Source organism: Brassica napus, unplaced genomic scaffold (genome assembly GCF_020379485.1).
Source record: "Brassica napus cultivar Da-Ae unplaced genomic scaffold, Da-Ae ScsIHWf_722;HRSCAF=1046, whole genome shotgun sequence".
In the NCBI taxonomy this organism is placed as follows: domain Eukaryota; kingdom Viridiplantae; phylum Streptophyta; class Magnoliopsida; order Brassicales; family Brassicaceae; genus Brassica; species Brassica napus.
This window is the reverse complement of record NW_026016775.1, coordinates 1-5,000: the sequence shown is the minus strand read 5'-3', so window position 1 is coordinate 5,000 and position 5,000 is coordinate 1.

The following is a 5,000-nucleotide window of genomic DNA, read 5'->3' as shown; positions in this document are numbered from 1 at the left end:
ATATGGACTGTTTATTGGATTGTCTTTTATACAACTCCAAAATCAATGATCATGTGTGATCAATTCCTTTTACTATATGCAGCTGCTGTTTAGTCCATGAATCAGCTTAGGAACAAAGCTGTTCTCTTATCTTATATTATCTTATCCAGTGATCCATATGCTGCTTACTACATCAGTATTGTATCTATTTCTTTCTTATGACCAGACTTGGTTTAATATCGAAAATCTGTAGCAGCAATCACCACATAGGAGTTCATCTCCTTATAATCTGTTCCTTTGATCTCTGTGAATACCTTGTGTTACAGGCTATGATCTAATGCTGTTAATTGGAAGACATGGACACTCTAGGTCACGTGATCATATGTCTTCTCTCACGGTTTCTTTATCTCACAAGATCCATCTATTTCACTGGTTTATCGGATGGCGTTTCTGTATATGTACATGGCCAATACGCTCATCTCTCTTTAGATACTTTGAACCTCCACGTTTTTCTTTCTATTCTTTATAATCTTTATGATTCTATGATTGTATGATGAGTACTCATTCGTGGGTTCTCTGATCCTCGCTTATCTCTTTATGTTCAAGTGCTATTCTCTTATGCATCTTTATATAGATGTTCATGTGTGTGTGTGTCGACACTTTCATGAGGTTCCATTATGTTCCAGACATGATCTGATCACTTTGAGATTTCATTATCCAGGACCTTTGTTACCTAGTAGCTTGGCGTCCCAAGACTACTATGGTTTGGTACCTTAGATGTGTAGCTGGCCAGCCTTATCTCTATGTCTGGTACGGTTTCTCTTATCATGACCTCGGATCTGTCTATGCACCTTTCTCTTTTCTTTCTATCCGAGGTTCCTTTATCTTTATGGAACACTTGGTCTATCTTGTATAGACTCTGTAGCAACTTGATTATGTCTCTTCTAGGACGTTTCATTTGGTGCTAAGCTGGTTATGACGTCATTCTTTTCGGGTCAGTGTCTGGCATCTCGATTAGCTTCTCAGTTAGATAGCTTTGTATAATCTTTCTTTGGACGTCTTAATCATATTCTCTTGTCCGAGGATCTTGCCAAGACAATGATGGTTAAAACCATTCTTATCATTCCTTTACTCTTTCTTTATCCAGCTTATAATCTTTCTCCTTTAATGTTTGGATAGTCGGATTCATTTGATCATGCAATCCGTACCTGGCCACTATTTTAATCACCCATGTTTTGGCTCAAGGTCTTTGAATTCGTGGGAGAAAGTAATACTCCTATCCAACATATATTCCCAATCCTCTTATGAGGTTCCATCTTAGACGGCACACATATGTATGTGGTGGTTTATTTCAAAATCTCTTAAGATGGTATGTCTGGTTTTAATGACCCGTATTCATTCTTTAGATGGGAATATCTATGCTCACTTATATGGCCTGATGCATATGATCTTATTATATTCTGTACATGTAAATTCATTATGTCCCCAAGCTTATAGACTTTATAGTCTCATCCTTATAGGTAATGGCTTTCATGGCCGATCATTTATATGTGATGGCCTTTCTGGCCGGTTATGGCCTTTGCGGCCAGGCCGTTGTCTCTCATGGTCTCTTCGGCCTCTTTGGTCGAGTCATGGACTGTGTGCGGCCAAGGCTGCACTATGCAGACAAGTCACGGCCAAGTCGGGCCAAGTGTTTATAGGTGATAGCCTCTTTGGTTTGGCCGTTTGTATCATGGCCTTTCTTTGGCCGGGTAATGGCCAAGCCATATAACATGGTCTTTAGACCATAGTACACGAACTTGTAGTATTGATCATGGGTTTATCCTCTCTCCCCCTCATGACCATACTATAAGGTCGTGGTGCTTTGGGATTATTAAGCCTAATAGTTTCCCTATGTGTACATGTTTCACAACGTGAGATCTTTACGGGATAACTCTGTGCCTTTACAATTTCTTTGCATCAAGTTTAAACTTTAGGATGGCTAATCCTATCTTGCCATATAGTGTAATTTCGTGGGCTATGTCATGATAGTCACCACCTCTCTTGCCTCTTATCATACTGATCTTTGTAGCATAGTTTTAAATCAGTAGGGATCATTGGTATAGTTTTCGATCACTTTCTTTCAAGGTCTTTAGGCGATTTTTCTTTCAAAATCTGAAGAAACTTGTTTCCTTCTAGTTTGTCCATTGTTTCTTATTTTGGAAACCATTCATTATAACTTCAATGGACCACGTTTTCTTTGGGTGTATATAATGCCTTATAGGCAAATGCCTTTAGCCATAGTTTCTTTACTATGCTTACTATACCATTCAGATTCTTTCTTGGTTTTATGCCCTTTAGGCAATACTTTAAAACATCCATATGTTCAAGTAAGATCAGGCAAGATTCAATAAACTTAAAACCAATTCCATTATATATAAAATCGTGAATGATCCTTAGGTTAAAACATAATTGCAATCATAAAGCAATAAGACTAGTCGTATCGAAATTTGGTCTCTGCCAGAAGCAGTCATGCGATTAGGTCAGTATAAGTGGCGAAGCCTTAAACAAGACTAAAATTTTCGGCCACAAGGTCTCAGCATCGAGACTGTCTTAAACAAGACTGAGTTGTACTCATCCATGACTTTGTAATTCAAGAATCTTAGATTCTTCTAGTCATTTCTAGCCTTTGGAAGCAACACCGTTTTATGGTGGTAATTTCTATGCTGTGAAGCATACCCAAAGTCTAGTGGATTTTCCATAATGATGTACTGATCTTTTAGACTTTCAACGAGATGATGGAATATTGTACCAATTCATTCTCATTGTTGTCCTTGGTGATTGTATCACCAAGTCCCTTTTCGATATCTAAGTCACATTGTCATTTAATATTTAGGTTCACAATGTTGTCATGTAGCCGCATGATATTTAACAAGCTCGGCCACAAACAAGTCCTTACGCATCTATGAAATCAATCGATCATGGTGTGAGTCAGGTCACACGGCCATGTTTTGTGATGCTTAGACCTCACGACCATCTTAGTGTGATACAGCAATCTTATAGATTGGTTCATGTTATAATCTGGTTTATATATTCATCGGATATAAGGCCATACGGCTTTGCGATGTAATGCTTTAGACTTTCACGATTATTATGTGATACAACGATCTTAAGGATCGGATCATGATGCAGTCCGGGTCATGTGACTATCCGGATGCTAGGCTATACAGCCACTTAGATATGTATTAAGCCACACGGCTTTGTAATGTGATGCTTTAGATCACACGACCATATTAGTGATACAGCGATCTTAAAGATCGGTTCATGAGATATGCAAACAAGGTCGCATGATCATTCAGATATGATGTCTCTCTAGACCATACGGTCATATATTGTGATGCCTTAAGCTTCACGGTATTTATGTGATACATCAATCTTATGGATTGGATCATTATGCAATCCGGTTTCTATAACCATCCGGATGGTAGGCCATACGGCCATATACAATAGGGGATTATAAGTGTTTTCAATCCTTGCATAGTTGTATATCTATTAGGTAATCTAGCAACCTAACTCTCATTTGATAACAAAACCTTTTCAATCTTTTAAAGTTTTAAGGTTTCAAGGCCTTAGGATCTTTAAATTCGAATTTAGAGTTTTCTAATAACATCTCGAGGTGATCAATCAAAACACTCAAGTTTCAAATTAAAACCGATTTACTAATTTAGGGTTTTAGGGATTTCGAATACTTTGATCTTTGATCAAGGGATTTGATTTGAGATTCAAAAAACCTTTTAAGGCTCTGATTTTAATTGATCAATGGATCAATCTCTTTCTTAGGTTTAGATCGAACTTATAGAGCTTCGATTTACTCATAGGGTATTGATCTATTATCCTATGGCTTTCAGTTTTAGATATTATCTTTTAGGGTTTCAATCTTTACAAGACAACCAGGTTCAATTCATGTTCTCAGAATTAGGATTACCTTTGTCTTGCAGATTGTAGAAACCGGACCTCCAAGATGGGCTGATAAACTCGGACGCGAGCTGGATGGACGCTGCCTCCTATCGGGTCGCGGGTTTGCTTCCTTTGCGAGCTGGTTGATTGGGAACTCGAGCTGCTGTGATGTGAATCGTGAGCTGGCTCTGTTCTGAACAGGAAGCTGAAATCGTCTAGGATCAGGAACGCCTTATGGCTGGGCTGATCGAATGCTGACGAGCTGGAACGCGAGCTAGAACGAATTAGGGTTCGTCGGGATTAGATCTTGCACAATTCCTCTCAGCTCATGAAACAAAACAGGGGTATTAGATTACATGAACTTCATAATCTAAACAAAGTATCATCAATAACTGGTTATGATAAACTTATCTTTCACAAGATTTGAATTTGGATAGAAAATCTTGTTGGCTCGGATTAGGGTTCCAAGAACTTAAGTCGGCGCCGTGTATTGTTTCTGCGAGTGTGGGCGCGTCTGAGATCGGATCGACGAACGGTTTGCGGTGGTAGATTCGTCTCGTCAGAGCTTCATTTGATATGTGGCTCGTCGTCTGGTTCGTCGGGGTTGGAGAGATCGATCGATTTGAAGTTCCGCCTGATTTAGGGTTTATGTGTGACGGATTTTGGTTTATGGTTTTGTCTCAGGTATGGAGACTATCGTGCGATAACGTGTTTGTAAAAGAAGGGTTTGAGACTGAATATTTCGTGTGTGTATTATTAATGAACAAAGGGGGTTCCTTATATAAGGATTACAAGATAGGATAAATGGAAAGAGTACTTATCCTAATCCTACTGAAATAGGAAATATACTAATACATAAAAGGAAGATAACATCTATATAGGAAAAGGAAAGGTTTCCTTTCTCTCAAGCTTGTGGCCGCCTCTCTCTCTCCTGAAGTCGGCTCTCTCTCTTCTCTTGGACACGGCCGCGGCCGGGTGGGCTGGTCGTGGCCGTTGGGCCTCTTCTCTTCTTGTCTTGGTTAATGGAACATCAACACATGTTTTATAACAAGGAAAAGGAACTAACATGATTCCATTAGGACAGG